The 19,497-nt window shown below is 42.5% G+C and overlaps 1 protein-coding gene across 2 annotated transcripts in view; it reads left to right on the plus strand.

Moving 5' to 3' along the window:
* Positions 1 to 6,689, plus strand: part of tcf3a (transcription factor 3a) — a 62,244-nt gene extending 55,555 nt beyond the window's left edge. For both annotated transcript variants that reach the window (XM_084313598.1, XM_084313599.1), the window contains exon 20: positions 3,183 to 6,689. The gene's annotated coding sequence lies outside the window, so the exon portion shown is untranslated. The remainder of the gene's footprint in view (positions 1 to 3,182) is intronic.
* Positions 6,690 to 19,497: the final 12,808 nt, after the last annotated feature.

The following is a 19,497-nucleotide window of genomic DNA, read 5'->3' on the forward strand; positions in this document are numbered from 1 at the left end:
TGTAATAACGCCCAGGTCAGTCTGCACAACGTTCTCACAGACATTATGTAATAACGCCCAGGTCAGTCTGCACAACGTTCTCTCAGACATTATGTAATAACGCCCAGGTCAGTCTTCACAACGTTCTCACAGACATTATGTAATAACGCCCAGGTCAGTCTGCACAACGCTCTCTCAGACATTATGTAATAACGCCCAGGTCAGTCTTCACAACGTTCTTCACAGACATTATGTAATAACGCCCAGGTCAGTCTGCACAACGTTCTTCACAGACATTATGTAATAACGCCCAGGTCAGTCTGCACAACGTTCTCAGACATTATGTAATAACGCCCAGGTCAGTCTGCACAACGTTCTCTCAGACATTATGTAATAACGCCCAGGTCAGTCTGCACAACGTTCTCACAGACATTATGTAATAACGCCCAGGTCAGTCTGCACAACGTTCTCACAGACATTATGTAATAACGCCCAGGTCAGTCTTCACAACGTTCTCACAGACATTATGTAATAACGCCCAGGTCAGTCTGCACAACGCTCTCACAGACATTATGTAATAACGCCCAGGTCAGTCTGCACAACGTTCTTCACAGACATTATGTAATAACGCCCAGGTCAGTCTGCACAACGTTCTCAGACATTATGTAATAACGCCCAGGTCAGTCTGCACAACGTTCACACAGACATTATGTAATAACGCCCAGGTCAGTCTGCACAACGTTCTCACAGACATTATGAAATAACGCCCAGGTCAGTCTGCACAACGTTCTCTCAGACATTATGTAATAACGCCCAGGTCAGTCTGCACAACGTTCTCACAGACATTATGTAATAACGCCCAGGTCAGTCTACACAACGTTCTCAGACATTATGTAATAACGCCCAGGTCAGTCTGCACAACGTTCTTCACAGACATTATATAATAACGCCCAGGTCAGTCTGCACAACGTTCTCTACAGACATTATGTAATAACGGCCCAGGTCAGTCTGCACAACGTTCTCACAGACATTATGTAATAACGCCCAGGTCAGTCTGCACAACGTTCTCACAGACATTATGTAATAACGCCCAGGTCAGTCTGCACAACGTTCTCACAGACATTATGTAATAACGCCCAGGTCAGTCTGCACAACGTTCTCACAGACATTATGTAATAACGCCCAGGTCAGTCTGCACAACGTTCTCACAGACATTATGTAATAACGCCCAGGTCAGTCTTCACAACGTTCTACAGACATTATGTAATAACGCCCAGGTCAGTCTGCACAACGTTCTCACAGACATTATGTAATAACGCCCAGGTCAGTCTGCACAACGTTCACACAGACATTATGTAATAACGCCCAGGTCAGTCTGCACAATGTTCTCACAGACATTATGTAATAACGCCCAGGTCAGTCTGCACAACGTTCTCAGACATTATGTAATAACGCCCAGGTCAGTCTGCACAACGTTCTCACAGACATTATGTAATAACGCCCAGGTCAGTCTGCACAACGTTCTTCACAGACATTATGTAATAACGCCCAGGTCAGTCTGCACAACGTTCTTCACAGACATTATGTAATAACGCCCAGGTCAGTCTGCACAACGTTCACACAGACATTATGTAATAACGCCCAGGTCAGTCTGCACAACGTTCTCACAGACATTATGTAATAACGCCCAGGTCAGTCTGCACAACGTTCTTCACAGACATTATGTAATAACGCCCAGGTCAGTCTGCACAACGTTCTCACAGACATTATGTAATAACGCCCAGGTCAGTCTGCACAACGTTCTCACAGACATTATGTAATAACGCCCAGGTCAGTCTGCACAACGTTCTCAGACATTATGTAATAACGCCCAGGTCAGTCTGCACAACGCTCTCACAGACATTATGTAATAACGCCCAGGTCAGTCTTCACAACGTTCTCTCAGACATTATGTAATAACGCCCAGGTCAGTCTGCACAACGCTCTCACAGACATTATGTAATAACGCCCAGGTCAGTCTGCACAACGTTAACAGTGGCTTTCATGGTCCCTGTTTTTTTTTATGAACCCAACTCTTACATTAAACCCTATAACCATGAAGTGGAATGGGGGCGGCTACGTGGCGTAGTGGGCAAGGCGCTCGCCACCTATGCGGAGACACTGGGCTCGCCTGTTCGCGCCCAGCGCTCCACATTGCTTTCAGTTTAGCTGGTCGTTCATACTAATACACATTGGCCGTATTAGGGGGTGGGAAACTGATGGGTGGGGATCGGGCGTTGTGGACAGCGACTCCTACAGGTCGGTTGGTGCGCCTGCGCAGTAGAATCAGGAAGTGTCGGGGGCAGCGTGAGCCTCCCACGCGTTACTCCTCGCCACTGAGAGATCGAGCTGCGCAGGTGAAAAGATGCGACTGCTGTTACCTCAAGTACCGGAGGGGACTTGTGCTATGTATGACTTAGTCCACATTGCAGCCGGCTTGTGGGAGGCAAGAAACAGCGTTCGTGACAGGGGAGGGCTGAATTGGATGATACGAAATTGGGATGGGAGAAAATATAGAAAAATGGGAGAAAAAGTGGATAAAGAAAAACCATGAAGTGGAATGGAAACAAAAGAGAAATAAAAGGGATCATTTCCAAATGGATTTATATTTTGCAAGTCAAATAATCACATGTCACATTTGATACAACCGTTGTGTACAAACAAACCAATTGATTCTGAAGTAGCCCAAATCTTAAGCCATCTGTCTCCTGCGGGGGGGCTGCAGTGTTGTTGTCGTCATGGCTACGCCATGTCACTGGTTGGATAAGTAAGTAGGCATGCGGGGTTAACTGCCAGAAGTTATCCAACCAGTGACACGCCGTATCCATGACGACAAAAACAAGGCGAGTTATGCCTCAAATCTGGTTAACGAGTTGGAATATTACGTTGTGGTGGAATCTCCCTTCAACCTTACTGGAGATCTCAAGCCTAACCTAGAATAGTGATGAGAAATGTCTTCTGCTTCTACAGAGATTGTAGTGGTTGCTTATTGATTCACTCTCAGGCTGCTTTTGTATATAAGAATTTGTTCTTAATTGCTTGCCTGGATAAATAAAGGTTAAATAAAATTAAAAATTAAATTGATTCACTCTCTAACATTTTTTTATGTTATGTTGTATGAAAGAATGGCATTTAATATTGTTCTCCCCTTTTTTGTCTTCCAGCTCCTGTTGATTGTACAGCCCTTAGAAGACGTGGCCTTAATCTCTTATCATGCATCTCAGTGTGTGTTAATCCACAAATGTGCTATCTATATATACATATATATTGGCACATACGGAAACACACGCGCACACACACACACACACTCACTCACAAGCAGAGCTCATAACTGACAAAGCCAGTGGCCACATTCCTGAATACGAGAGTAAAACACACATACACACAACAGAGTTTTGAAGACTTTTCTGTCCTAAAAACAACACCATGAACTCTGAAGGGACACTGGTTTGCGGACAGTGGGAAACTGAACACAAGGAATTTCTGTCTAATGGTCACATGTTTGTTTTTGTAAGACAATTTAAGAAGTTGCTTTACATTGTTGGGAGCAAAATTTGTTTGGATCAAATAGTATTTTTTTGGATCAATTGCTCATGTGAGCAAAATTTAGGATTTTTGTGTCCTTGGATAGTTATTTGGCATTCCCATCTGAAACGGAGGTCTTACTTTCACTACAAGCAAAGAGGGACACCATAATGTAACCCAGTTTGAATTGTACCTAGGTTTGAACATGTCTGATGTGTAGGCCTAATGCATAATGCTACGGCTTGGGTAAGATGGCCATCGTTAGCATTTTTTCCCTCTTATAGAATGACTGAAATGCAGCAGGTAGCTAGCAGCGTGGGGACAAAACTACCCGGAAGAGTCATCGAGGACTGAATCGTTCTTTATGGTGTGCCGGCAGTTCTAGCTCAAATTAACGAGGCTGTTTTTGTTTGTTTTGTTTTTTTTTGTTTTAAGTTTTGTTTGTTTGATTTGTTTTTCGCTGAAAAGGCCCCATAGTCACCGACTGACCTCTTTGTGTACGTGGCGGGTAAACGGCGTTTATCCGTGGATATCCCCCCCCCGCAGTCCATCCCCTCTTCCTCCTCCTCTACATCGTCTTCACGTCACTGCCATGGGTACGGAATGGAAAGACTCGCTCGAGAGGGATGACGCCACCTTAACACACACACACGCGCGCGCGTGAGCGAGGACTCGTTAAGAGTTTGCGACCTGCCATAGTGTGTCACGTGGCTGGATCGTGGTCATCTCCTTTTCTTTTTTTTCTTTTTTTTTTTCCTTATTCGGGACACTGCTGGTTGGACTGGCTCGTGACAGGAAGTAGTCCCTCAAACTGCTGGTTGGACTGGCTCGTGACAGGAAGTAGTCCCTCAAACTGCTGGTTGGACTGGCTCGTGACAGGAAGTAGTCCCTCAAACTGCTGGTTGGACTGGCTCGTGACAGGAAGTAGTCCCTCAAACTGCTGGTTGGACTGGCTCGTGACAGGAAGTAGTCCCTCAACTGCCCACATCGTCTCCCCCCCCCCCCCCCCAAGGAGCCGTTGACCCTCTCGCCGCGACATCAGCCAAGGCCGTGTGGACATTTCGGTCAGTAGACGACGTCGTCTTTGTCTTTTGGCGCCATACACAGCCAGTGTCCCCAACCCCCCCCCACCCCCCGACCAGTATGTCCCCGTTGTCTCTCGTCGGAAAGGACACTTTTCTCGCAGCATGGTGAACCTACATGTCCAGGTCACACATAATATGAAGACTTAATGTCAGACTGACGGCAGTCTGTATTTTTATTTTTTTGTAAACTACATTTAGCTGGAAGAGTGAGACGGAGACGGTAGATGAGATTTGAAAAGGGATCACACAGGTGTCATTTCTACCTTCTGATGAATTCGCCCCAGTTTGCCATTTGACTGACGAGGTTTTGTTTTTGTTTTTTTTTGCTCTGCGTCGCGAGAGCACTTTGTGTGTGTCGCTTCTTTCTTGAACAAACGATGCCTGTTTGTGTAAGGATCCTCCATTTTGTAGAATTGATTTATATCATTATCTTGTTTTTTATTTTATTTTTTACTTTGTAAGATAGTTGTATGAGTTTTTACTTTTTTGGATTGCTTTTGTTTCTTCTCCTTTTTTTGTTTACATTGTTTAAATGTAAAGACAACTCTCAATTTAGATGCCAGGAACAAAGTGAGGTGTGTCTTCTTCATCCTTTAATATATCGTGCCAGGTTGCTTGATGTTAGAAAGGCCAACATTATCTGGCTACAACATCCATGTTGACTTGGTGGAATTTGTCTCTTTTTTTTCTTTTTTCTTATTTACAGAAAAGTCTTTTTTTCAGGAGAGAAAAAAAACCTGTCAAACCAGGTAAAATCAGAATATTCTGGTGTTTGTAAGACCGATCATCTGATTTAGTTTTTTAAATTTTCTGAAAACGAAACACAATGAAGATTTCTCTCTTCAGCACACAACCCCCCCCTACACACACGGATACACACAGACACACACACAGACACACACACACAGACAGACAGACGTTAAACCCTCTGAAAAATGAAATAGTTTGTTATTGTGAATAGTACTGCACAATCTGCAACATAAAGTTCAAGGTTTCTTTATGACCGCACGCACACCAAGCATAAAAATGAATCATAAAGGGTGGCCTTAGTCATTTCCCTGACTTTGGAGGAGTTTTGATAATGGTTACTCACCAGTGCCTGAAGACTACACTCTGCTACACGGTGGATGATGTTACTGCATTTGAGGATTTATAGGTTTGAGCCTTTTATAGTACAGATGTATAAAAGAAAAAAGAAAAAAAAAGATTTACAAGTGAGGAAACATTTTGACAAGTGTCTCAGCACATATCGGCGGACAATTACACTTGTCAAACACTGATTACTTCAGCGTCGGCTTCTATCATTTATATCTGGTGAATTCGTTGAGAACTCGTAACGCTTTGACCAGAACATGGTGCAGAAAACTATTTAAAAAATAATAATAATTAACCGATATGTACTGAATTTGTTGTTTAAATATCATTTCATCTTGCATTGGCATGTACATTATTATGATATTATGTGCTCATTATCAGTATTGTCATTGCAAACCGATACTGGTCACAGTATTTGGTTTACCTCCTATTTGTAATTTTGTCAAGTTTTTGTTATATGGTCTCAATCTTCCTCCATGGACAAAAAAAAACCCAGCATTATTTTCTTCATTGATTATTCATCTCCCATAATCTCCTCTGAGATCTGGAACATTGCTACTAAACATATTAAGCTACTTTTCCATTTATTTCCATCTTGAGAAAAGTTGCCTCGTTTTCCCATTGAATTTCTATCTCAAAATGCACAACTGGTATTTCTTGTCGATGGGTGCTGCCCTTCTTTACCCCCCCCCCTCCCCCCACACACACCAGATACACTGCTACAGAACTCACTGTCTCACTCTTATATTTGGGGACAGCATCTATAGGCTATGTCCTCAAAGTGCCTCCTGTTTCCTATTTTTTATATATAAAGTAGATATTGAGAACTGTCGTGTATATAACAGTAATGTAGCAATAAATGTGCCATTTTTAATAACAAAATATACCTTTTTCAATGTCTTTTTTTTGAGCTTGTATAACTAAATGAAAAAAAACACATTGTAATAAAGGGTGGAAGTTATTATTGTTTTAATTCATTGTCTGTTTATAGGCTACACTTGCAAAATAATGTCGGATCCCATGTGACAGCACTTGGCATCTAAAATTACTTATGGGGTTAAATTAGTAAAAGTAGGCCTTAACATTCAAGGTATATATTTGTATTGAACATTCCACAGTTAAAGGTGCTGTAAGTTATATTTTCTTCTTAAAATAAGTGTTAAATAGCTCTGCATTCCAACAGCCATCACTGATATAGAGTGTTTGGTCAGTAACATGGGTCTCCCAGTCCCTCTGCAGTAAACACAGTACATTTCTGGTATCCCTTACCACTTTATCCAAACAGGAGAGAGAACACCTAGATATTTTTATTTACTTCCAAGAAATCTTACCAAATATTTCTTACTGCATATAGGCAGATTATTTTACTTGTTTCAAGGACACATTTACTTTAAAACTAGTTTTTATTTCTTATTTTTGTCTGACCATTTTTGCAATGTGGAGTTCTCTCTATCCCTGATTTGGATAAAGTGGGAACGGGCATGGATTTTGTGTTTACTACAGGGTTCGCACAAGGTCCTTGAAGTGCTTAAAGTGCTTGATTAAAAAAAAAGTAACGGCCTGAAATTCCTTGAAAACAGCCATTAACAAGATTCTTAAAAGGTCCTTGAAATTCAAATCGACCATTCGCATTGAAAGTTTTGTTAATCCATGATAAAATAGTTCTGAATCAAGATTTGTATTTTTTATTTTTATTAAGTAACTAATTGTCGGAAATTGGTTTTAAGCCATACAAAAAAAAAACAGCATTTAAAAGTGAATTGTATCCTTTTAAATGCCCTTAAAAAAAAGTGCTTGGAAAAGTACTTGAAAGTCATTGAATACAATTTTGTAATGTCTGTGGAAACCCTGTTAGTACACAGCGCAGGGACTGGGAGACCAAACTATCAGTGATGGATGTCAGAATGTAGAGCTATTTTAACATGTAGACTACTTATTTGAACCAAGAAAATACCACTTACACAGTGGCGACTGCAGTGCCCCACCTAGTGTCACCAAAAAGAACTGCAGACAAATGTTATTCATTCTTAAAGATTTGCCTATTATTTGCTCAAATGTATTGTGTATGGATATAGCATCTTACTAAATTGCATATACATTTTCATGTCATCTCTCTGCCTTGCTGTTTCAGATTACGTTCTTCTACCGATCGCTAGGTCTAAAATAGCACGAATGGGGCTAGCCCGTCTATCAATGCAGGGTGTATTGTACATAGATAGTACTGTACGTGGGAAAATCCAAGTGCGCATGCTCAGGGTGTTGCATCATTCACAGTAGACCACATCAATTTGATGGCAAATGGGGCAAGTGTACGTCATTTCGTATTTCAAAGTTGATTGGCTGGCGTCGGATTACAGTCGGTAAAGAAGCCTTTCATTGCTTGATTGATTGATTGAAAATGTTATTAACAGATTGCAGAATGGGTACAATACAGTACGGCTCAATATACACAATTGTTAAGGGGATGCAGACCAGAGAAAGACTTTCGTCTTGTTTACATCAGGGTCCCCCATGTTCAATTCATCATGACATTTATGACATACACGACATACAGATATACAGTACTTTTACATCCAGACATTTATGACGTACAAGATATACAAATATACTATACTGAGATCCTAAAAGAAAATATATACATTGGAGGGGGAAGAAACTACATTGGAGGGGGTTGGGTCGGTGGGACATTTACCGGGGCCAGTTTCGAATTGCAGCCTCCCGTAGGTGCTCTTTGAGAGCGTTTTTTTTTTTTTGATCCACTTTTTTTCCCATTTTTCTATATTTTTCTCCCATCCCAATTTCGTATCATCCAATTCAACCCTCCCCTGTCACGAACGCTGTTTCTTGCCTCCCACAAGCCGGCTGCAATGTGGACTAAGTCATACATAGCACAAGTCCCCTCCGGTACTTGAGGTAACAGCAGTCGCATCTTTTCACCTGCGCAGCTCGATCTCTCAGTGTCGAGGAGTAACGCGTGGGAGGCTCACGCTGCCCCCGACACTTCCTGATTCTACTGCGCAGGCGCACCAACCGACTTGTAGGAGTCGCTTGTTCACAACGTTCGATCCCCACCCTTCAGTTTTCCCTCCCCGTAATACGGCCAATGTGTATTACTGCGGACGACCAGCTAAACTGAAAACAATGTGGAGAGCTGGATTCGAACACGCGAATCCTAGCGTCTCCACACTGGTGGCGAGTGCCTTGCCCACTACACCACCTAGCCGCCCTTTGAGAGCGGTTTTGAAGGTGGGTAGGGATTCACATTCCTTTACAGCTTTGGGTAGTGCGTTCCACATTGTTGTGGCATAATTGCGAAACGTGTTTAGTCCCTTGTTTGAGCCGAATCTGGGTTGAACATGATTTGTGGAACTCCCTCTGGTGTTGTGGTCGTGGAATTCACTGACCTTTGGGAAGTATTTTGACATGTACATTGGTATCTTAGTAGTGTAGTGTATCTTGTAGACCCATTGCAAGTTGCTGTACTCTGTCGTCCACTCTAAGCCATCCTAGGTTGTCAAAATGGGCAGGGGTGAGGTGGGTTCTAGGAGTAAGGTCAAGCAGTAGTCTAACCAGTTTGTTTTGTGATGTTTGTAGTCTTGTTTTTAGTGCCTTTGAGGTGCTTTGGTACCATGAGGTGCACGCATAGTCGTAGTACCCTTGAATGAGTGCTCCTGTTAAGAGTCTTCAGGGTATTCTTGTTTACCAGAGAGGAGATCCGGTACAAGAATCTTGTTCGTTGGCTGACTTTTTTTTATTACATTGGTTGCCATTTTGTCACAGGAAAGTTTTGCCTCTAGGCTGGAACCCAGGTAGGTAATTTCATCTTTCCTTGTGACAATATTGTCACCCACTGTAACTGAGAAGCCGTCGGTCTTGCTGAGTTTGTTATTTGAACCGAAGAGAATGGACTCTGTTTTACCCAGGTGTAATGATAATTTTTTTATTTTATTTTTTTTTATCTTTTTCCCCCCTCCTTTTTCCGATTTTTCTCCCATCCCACTGTTAGTCGTTATGCCAATTCCCAACCCCCTTCCTGGTTGTTGCGCACTCCCCCCTACTGTTGGTCCGGGAGGTAGGAGACTGTCACATGCTTTCCTCCGACGCATGTGCAGCCAGCCTGGCAGCGCAGATTCTCACCGGGAGAGTGTCACACTACCTCCCTCCAGATCCTACCCTCGCTGTGCAGGCGCCCCGACCGAACTGTAGGGGTCGCTGTCCACAACGCCCAGGACCCATCCATCAGCTTTTCCCACCCCTAACACTGCCAATTGTGTTAGTATGAACGACCAGCCAAGCTGATAGCAACGCCGAGAGCTGGATTCGAACCCAGCGTCTCCAGCGTTGATGGCGAGCGCCTTGCCCACTACACCACCTAGCCGCCCCAATGATAGTTTGTTATCAGCGAGCCAGGTGCAGATTCTGCCGAGTTCAGAGCTGAGGGTTTTTTCAACCTGTAACTTGTTCTTGTCAGAGATCAGCAGGCCTGAGTCGTCCGCGAACAGGAAACAAGTTGCAGTCACAAGCTGATGACATGTCATTTGCATGAATTAGGAACAGTAACGGTCCTAGTATGCTTCCTAACGGCAGCTAACGTTACAGTAAACTACCTAGCTAGTGGCGTTACGTGAAAATGAACAAGGTGGATTATTTACTCGAGCACAGGTTTGAAACCCTGAATTTGGAGGAGAAACTTTTAATATTTTCAAGTGATAATCGGACTGAAGTGTCTGGAAAGCACAATTCTCACTATACTAAAGGGTGCCCCCCCCCCCCCCCCCCCCCCCACACACACACACACCAATCCAGCACCCACACATACTGTAGATACACAGAGTGAAACCTGTGAACAGAATGACCACTTTAATGCATTCTCAATATACAGTACATTCTCAACGTAAATTAAATAATAACAATTAAAAAAGCTCCTCACCTGTGCTGAGTTCCACGCAGGACACCGCTCTCGGAACCACTGGCCTTGGAATAATTCAAAATAAGAACATGCCTCGCCCTCTATCAGAGGGATGTCGAAGTGTCTTTATAGCAGGAGAGCACATTCATTTGGGGGATTTTAATCTTTTACAGAGCCTGTGGTTCTCAGCATTTTTCATGTCAATGACCCCCAAGCTGGTACACCGTACCGTACCACCCACATTCAAAACCGCTCTTAAAGAGCACCTACGGGAGGCTGCAATTCAAAACTGGCCACCGTAAATGTCCAACCCCCCCCCCCCCCCCCCCCCAATAGACAGTCTCCTCCCCACCGTATCTATATATTTTCTCCCCACCGTATGTATATTTCTCTCCCACCCCCTCCTAATGTGTCTCCTCCCCATCATATGTATATGTATATACTCTGTCAGGATCTATGGGTAACAGTACTGTATATTTGCATATCGTATATATGTCACAAATGTAACAGTACTGTATATCTGTATGTCATGTATGTCCCTATGCCATAAAGGTCATGATGTCATGTATGTTGTGTATGTCATAAATGTCTCTATGAATTGAAAATGGGGGACACTGATGTAAACAAGACGAAAGTCTTTCTCTGGTCTGCATCCCCTTAACAATTGTGTGTATTGAGCCGTACTGTATTGTACCCATTCTGCAATCTGTTAATAAAGTTTTCATTCATTCACACATTCACCAATTTCATAAGATTGAAGTACATAATTCTGTGTACAATTCTGTGTGATTATAATGGCCATTCGTATACATTCTCTCATCGGTCTAACTTCTGAACAATTAAAATAGTGAAATTAAATTATTCCCCATTCCTCATGGGAGCCCCCTCAACAAGGACCTCTGGGGGTCCCCAGACCCCAGGTTGAGAACCACTGTTTACCATAGATATATATAGAACACTAGATGAATGAATGAATGAATGAATGAATGAAAACTTTATTTAACAGATTGCAGAATGGGTACAATACAGTACGGCTCAATACACACAATTGTTAAGGGGATGCAGACCTGAGAAAGACGTTTTTCTTGTTTCCATCAGGGTCCCCCATTTTCAATTCATATAGACATTTATGACATACACAACATACATGACATTTATGGCATAGGGACATATAGGTATTTAGTACTGATACATTTGTGACATAAACGGTATTCAAATATACAGTACTGTTACCCCTAGATCCTGACAGAGTATATACATATGATGGGGAGGGGACTGTACATTAGGAGGGGGTGGGTGGGAGAGAGATATACATACGGCGGGGAGGGAATATATACATGCGGTGGGGAGGAGACTGTCTATTAGGAGGTGGTGGGGGTTTTGGGCATTTACGGTGGCCAGTTTCGAATTGCAGCCTCCCGTAGGTGCTCTTTAAGAGCGGTTTTGAATGTGGGTAGGGATTCACATTCCTTTACAGCTTTGGGTAGGGCGTTCCACATTGATGTGGCATAATTGCTAAACGTATTTAGTCCCTTGTTTGAGCCGAATCTGGGTTTAACATGATTTGTTGAGCTTCCTCTGGTGTAGTGGTTGTGGTATTCACTGACCTTTGGGAAGTATTTTGACATGTACATGGGTACCTTAGTCGTATATAGTGTATCTTGTAGACCAGGCCCATTGCAAGTTGCTGTACTCTGTCGTCTACTCTAAGCCATCCTAGGTTGTCAAAGTGGGCAGGGGTGAGGTGGGTTCTGGGGGTAAGGTCAAGTAGTAGTCTGACCAGTTTGTTTTGTGATGTTTGTAATTTTGTTTTAAGCGCCTTTGAGGTGCTTTGGTACCATGAGGTGCACGCATAGTCGTAGTACCCTTGAATGAGTGCTCCTGCCAGAGTCTTCAGGGTATTCTTGTTTACCAGAGAGGAGATCCGGTACAAGAATCTAGTTCGTTGGTTGACTTTTTTTATTACATTGGATGCCATTTTGTCACAGGAAAGATTTGCCTCTAGGATGGAACCCAGGTAGGTAATTTCATCTTTCCTTGTGACAATATTGTCACCCACTGCAACTGAGAAGCCGTCGGTCTTGCTGAGTTTGTTATTTGAACCGAAGAGAATGGACTCTGTTTTGCCCATGTGTAATGATAGTTTGTTATCAGCGAGCCATATGCAGATTTTGCCTAGTTCCGAGCTGAGGGTTTTTTCAACCTGCAACTTGTTCTTGTCAGAGACCAGCAGGGCTGAGTCGTCCGCAAACAGGAACAAGTTGCAGTCACAGGCTGACGACATGTCATTTGCATAAATTAGGAAGAGTAGCGGTCCTAGTATGCTTCCTTGTGGAACACCACAGCTCACTGTGAGGGGGGGGGATAGAGTACCGTTTACCTCTACCATCTGTTCTCTCCCCTCCAGGTAGGATTGCATCCAGGACCAGCTCACTGATAAGCTATCAAAACCAATTGCTTTTAGCTTGTCAATCAGATAGCTTAAGGCGGAGTCACCAGCGTCACTGAACCGCCGCCATCTTGCTCGAGTCAGCCTTGAGTGAGAGTGAGTGAGCTGCACAGACAAAAATACTCATAACTCGCTGAAATATTGACGGATTTACAAACGGTTTGGTTTATTACAAGCATTATTAACGTGTCTATGATTCAAGCGGTTTGTAAAAAACATCTTTAATTTTTTTTTTTTTTTATAAGTATGCAGTATCATAACTACATCTTTGATGTTTATAGCAAACCAACCCGTTTGTAAATCCGTCAATATTTCAGCGAGTTATGAGTATTCTTGTCTGTGCAGATCACACACCCTCACTCAAGGCTGACTCGAGCAAGATGGCGGCCCTACGACGACGTCGCTCTCCATTGGCCGGCAGGCCGGCGTCGCGGGTAAGCTATCTAGTGTTCTATTATGCTGTTTACTGTCCCCCATAACCGGAAACACCATGTGCACTTGCGCAGTAGAAACGACCTGCCAACAACTATCTTAATTAGTTAGTGAGATCATCTAATCCAGCTAAAATCGCCAAAACATGATAAGAAGTTTGTTTATAATACGTTACTTTGGATTTGGTATCTTTGGGAGAAAAAATGTCATAATGGGGGACCCTGATGTAAACAAGATGAAAGTCTTTCTCTGGTCTGCATCCCCTTAACAATTGTGTGTATTGAGCTGTACTGTATTGTACCCATTCTGCAATCTGTTAATAAAATGTTCAATCAATCGATCAATACTGTAGCTAACAGTAGCCAGTTTGACTCGTCTTTCTGCAACAACCTAACGTTGTTGATAGTGTCTCCCACTATCAGAAAGGTAAAAAGCGACACCTGCCTGCCAGCGGAGGTACTGATACATAAAACAATAGTGATGTATTTTCGTGATTATATCTCACAGGTAGAACAAACCTGAACGTTATTGCCATAAAATAGAACGTAGTTTGTTTCTTTACCTTTCTGTGAACGTCTAGAAAAAAACACGCCTCAATCTGATTTAAAAAAAAGGCAGAGATATGGACATTATGAAAAAGTAATTGTACTTACAGTAGATTTCATTCATGGCCTTTGCTGCCCTGTAACAGGCGCCTGGTGGTACTAATACAGAACAAAGCATTTCACTGTAAAGTACCTTTTATGTGACAAATAAAAACAAACTTGAAACTAGAACTTGGAACTTCTACATTTTGCAATTCTGCATCAACACGCCAGGAATAGATATTCTTTTTTCTTAGTCCATTCGTCTGGGTTTTTGGAAACGATATTTCTGAGGAGGATATAGTTCTTGGAAAGACAATTAACATCAAATGTATTGAATGGGATCAAATCCAAAATCACAACACAGAATCAATTGTCAGGACTCCCTGGAAGAAGAGATCTTGTATCCAATGGAACATTCCTAGATAAATAAAGGATAAATAAAAAATTGCGATAGTGGGCTATTTAGAGGTGTGCCTTTTTGACGTATGTTCTCAAAATGAAAGTGAGAGACATCAGCCACTGTTTTAACCCTTGTGTGGTGTTCGGGTTTGTGGAAGCCGTTTTCAAATGAACCTCATACTCATTGACTCAAGAACACAGTTCACACTGCACGTCCACATTTACAGTATGTTACATACGTGGTGTTTGGGTCCATTGGACCTGGGAGTGTGTAAATCGTAAGTGAAAAAACAAGTAATCATGGTAAAAATTCAACAAAAAGGTTCACTGTGTACCTTCACTCTCTGCCTTTTATCTTTTATTACGGATCCCCATTAGTCATCACCGCAGCAACAACTAGTCTTCCTGGGGTCCACACACACAACAAAAACAGTACGTACATACATACATACATACATAACATTATAGTAGCATACATTTAAAAATATATTCCAATAGTTTCAAGTTTCTTTAATAGTTGTCATACAGAAGTACAGAATACTTTTGTACAAAATGCTTCTTACTGTTGCGCTCCAGAGACTGTGCATGACAAGATAAGTATGAAATAAAAACATAGTAAAAATTAGAAGTAAAAAAAGAGGTCACAGTGTTCAGTTTAGACATATGTACAATGTTCGTAGACGTAGTTACCATACAATATACAATACTGTGCAGTGTACTAATATACAATACTATATAGTGCAAGTCATAAATGGACGAGGTGCAGTTTAGGTACAATTCACAGTAGGTGTACGAGTTGTAGTGCAAATCCTTTATCAATAAATATAAAGTGTAAGTGTGTTTGTGTGATCTAAAGTGTGGAGAGTGGGTGCTGCAGTGTGTTGTTTGTTTGAGTGAGTGTGTGCGTGTGGGTGTGTGTGCTGTGTGCATTTGATGGTTGTTGCATAGTGATTATTGTTCGTTTAGCGATTTTTTGTTCGTTTAGCAGCCTGATGGCCTGGGGATAGAAGCTCCTTCTGAGTCTTTCTGTGCTCGCCTTAAGACTCCGGTATCGCTTGCCTGACGGCAGCAGTTCAAAGAGGCAGTTGTTCGGGTGGCTCGAGTCCTTAATAATTCTCTTAGCCTTCCCCTTGCACCGCTTGTTGTAAATGTTCTGGAGGGTGGGAAGCCCCCCTCCAATTGTGCGTTCGGCTGAACGTGTCACTCTTTGTAGTCTGCTACGGTCTTGTGCAGTGCTATTCCCAAACCAGGAGGTGATGTTGCCGGTCAGGATGCTCTCTATTGTACATGAGTAGAAGTTCCTAAGGATCTTCTGACTGACTTGGAACTTCCTTAGGCGCCTGAGGAAGTAGAGGCGTTGTCGTGCCTTCTTCACAACACTGTCAATGTGTGTGGTCCATGTCAAGTCCTCGGATATGTGGGCTCCGAGGTACTTGAAACTGTTCACTCTCTCAACCGGTGCCCCGTCGATGCTGAGGGGGCTGTAGTCCTTGACCCCCGACCTCCTGAAGTCCACAATCATCTCTTTTGTTTTGCTGACGTTCAGGGAGAGGCAGTTCTCCTGACACCACTGTGACAGGTTCTCTACCTCTTCCAGGTAGGCCCTTTCGTCGTTGGCAGAGATCAGGCCCGTGTTGTTGTTCCGCTGTGCTACGCAGTCATGTGTGTACAGGGAGTAGAGGAGGGGGCTCAGAACACAGCCCTGGGGGGCCCCTATGTTGAGCGTGATGGATGAGGAGGTGCAGTTGCCGGCAGTTATATATTCCTACATATAAAAATAATTCCAAATAGCATTACAGTACACAAACAGAGTATCAGATCACAGAAAATACATATCTTACTGGTTATCTGAGTAAGATGTACTGGCAGTTTATTCCAATATGACATGGCTCTATATAACACAGTTTTCTTTGCTGCATTGGTTTTTGGTATAGTAGCAGTGTGAACGTTTCCCTGCCTCCACCTTGTTTCATTTATATTTCGCAAGATAAACATGATTTATTCCATTCATGGCTTGATTATAATGGATTGTTTTTCACACATTTTTATCACAAAGAACAAATAGCACTTTTATTGATGAATGTGATCTAACGGAGGTAAATGACAAATATTAAATTAAAGATAATTAGATAAAGTTAACATCTGTTAAGTATATTATATTTATTGTTGTAAAATCCCAATAATGTTGTGGGTCCGCCAGACCCGTGAACATTGGGTGAGGAACAAAAACACGAACACCACGGATTCATGAACCCACTGGGTTTTTACTAAATATTTACTGACGTGAAAGTTTCCTTCAAATCACAATTTGTTTTCAAACGGGCTACAAAAAAAAGGAATCTGCTGTTCCCATGGTGTGGGACAAGATTTACAACAATAAATACACAATCCAAAGACAAACTTCCTCAAGATGTAAAAAATATAGAGCTGCTCCATTTTCTACAGGTCATAAAAATAAGAAATATTGAACATATTCTCAGAGTCTGGAGAAGACATTAAGTGTATTTCCCATAATGTTGATGTGTTCTTAGAACATTAGAACATTAGAAATGTCTCCAGTTTATTCTAATTCTGCAGCTTTTGAATGAATGAGGAAACATAGATCAGTAATAGGGGTGTAACAATACACACATTTTAGATTAATTAATTAAAAATAGTTTTTTTTTATGCCATCAAATGTATACTACTAGAGCTCTAATGATAGATTATACTGTTTATATATCCTATATTACACTAGCTTGGTTTGGCTCAGAATATTTGTTCTTTTTTCTTTCAAAGTCATTAACAATGGAAATGAGCCTTAAACATTATGCTAATAGCAGTAGCCATACCACCTGTTAAACTGAGAGAAATACACAACACCTCTGGAAAAGAGAAGGAGAATTGTCGACATGGTTTTAATATTTATTTAAAATACACTATTGAATGTAAATTATTTCTAAATGTCTATTTTGAGCACCCTCCTCTTCCTCTTCTTGCTCCTCCTCCTCCTCTTCCTCCTCCTCCTCCTCTTCCTCCTCCTCCTCCTCCTCACGCCTGGCTACTGGAGGCACCTGGAACCTCCTCCTCTTCTTCCTCCTCCTCCTCTTCCTCCTCCTCTCTCCTCCTCCTCCTCCTCTCGCTTCCTCCTCCTCTTCCTTCTCCTCCTCTTCCTCCTCCTCACGCCTGGCTACTGGACCCTCCTCACTCCTCTTCCTCCTCCTCCTCTTGCTCTTCCTCTTCCTCCTCCTCCTCACGCCTGGCTACTGGAGGCACCCTCCTCCTCTTCCTCCTCCTCTTCCTCCTCACGCCTGGCTACTGGACCCTCCTCACTCCTCTTCCTCCTCCTCCTCTTGCTCCTCCTCTTACTCCTCCTCCTCTTGCTCCTCCTCTTCCTCCTCCTCCTTACGCCTGGCTACTGGAGTCACCCTCCTCCTCTTCCTCCTCCTCTTCCTCCTCACGCCTGGCTACTGGAGGCACCCTCCTCCTCTTCCTCCTCCTCCTCCTCCTCCTCCTCCTCCTCCTCCTCACGCCTGGCTACTCCTCCTCTTCCTCCTCCTCTTCCTCCTCCTCCTCTTCCTCCTCCTCTTCCTCTTCCCCCTGCAGCCTCTGGGATCAACACCAATGGACCTTTCAACCCTCACATTTCCTGAACTGCGTTGTGCTTCTGTCGTTCCTTTGATGAAAGTGCTCAGCCAGTAAATGAGTGAAGGAAAATTTAGGAATTTGTAAATGTACTGTATGTATTATGAGAAATTGCCTCCTGAGTTTAATTAATGTCCTCCTGAATGTAATGTCTATTATATATATATTTTTTAGAGCTCAGTATCAAGATGGGTCCTTAAGATCCTCACCTCATGCTATAGGGGTTGAAAATAAATACTTTTGTAAAGATGTTTTACCCTTAAAGGATAACTCCACTATTTTGGGAAATTAGCTTATTTAACATCTTCCCTGGAGTTAGACAAGAAGATGCATACCTTTTTTGTCTCTGTGCGTGCATTTTAGCTTTGGGAATAGATGCTCCGTTAGCATAGCTTAGCTTCATCACTGGAAGTGAGGCAGGACAGTAGCCTTACAGTGCCTTACAGTGTATTGCAAGGTCTGACATTGACCAAACTTGATATGCATGACCTTGGTGGGCTCTAGGTCAACTCCTGAAAAGGGGGTCAATGTCAGACCTTGCAATCAAAAGTTAGGGGCGCACTGAAATTATGGCAAGGGTTATTAGCCCCCTAACTTTTGATTGCAAAGTCTGACATTGACCCCCTTTTCAGGAGTTGACCTAGAGCCCACCAAGGTCATGCATATCAAGTTTGGTCAATGTCAGACCTTGCAATACACTGTAAGGCACTGTAAGGCTACTGTCCTGCCTCACTTCCAGTGATGAAGCTAAGCTATGCTAACGGAGCATCTATTCCCAAAGCTAAAATGCACGCACAGAGACAAAAAAGGTATGCATCTTCTTGTCTAACTCCAGGGAAGATGTTAAATAAGCTAATTTCCCAAAATAGTGGAGTTATCCTTTAAATGAAGGCTGATCTTTTCCGTGCAGTGGTTTAGATGCTTGTTATGCCCTCGGCGCCTTGCTTAGCTTTTATCTTCCGTCATTATTTTGGCAAGACATGTTGCAGTTAAGCAAAGTCTTCCTGAATGCAGAAACATTGAACATTGCAATATCTACAGTTTTCTTGGACTTAATCTGTCCAACTTTATAATGGCTGTGAAAGTAGAAACAAAATGAGTTTGCGTTGTGTTACTGTACTTACTGTCCAGGTGCCGACATGAATTGATTGATTGAAAATGTTATTAACAGATTGCAGAATGGGTACAATACAGTACGGCTCAATACACATTTGTTAAGGGGATGCAGACCTGAGAAAGACTTTCGTCTGGTTTACATCAGGGTCCCCCATTTTCAATTCATCATAACATATATGACATACATGACATACAGATAGACAGTATTGCTACATCTATACATTTATGACATACCAGATTTACAAATACAGTACTGTT

This window comes from Notolepis coatsorum (assembly GCF_963971535.1).
Source record: "Notolepis coatsorum genome assembly, chromosome: 4".
Classification (NCBI taxonomy): Eukaryota; Metazoa; Chordata; class Actinopteri; order Aulopiformes; family Paralepididae; genus Notolepis; species Notolepis coatsorum.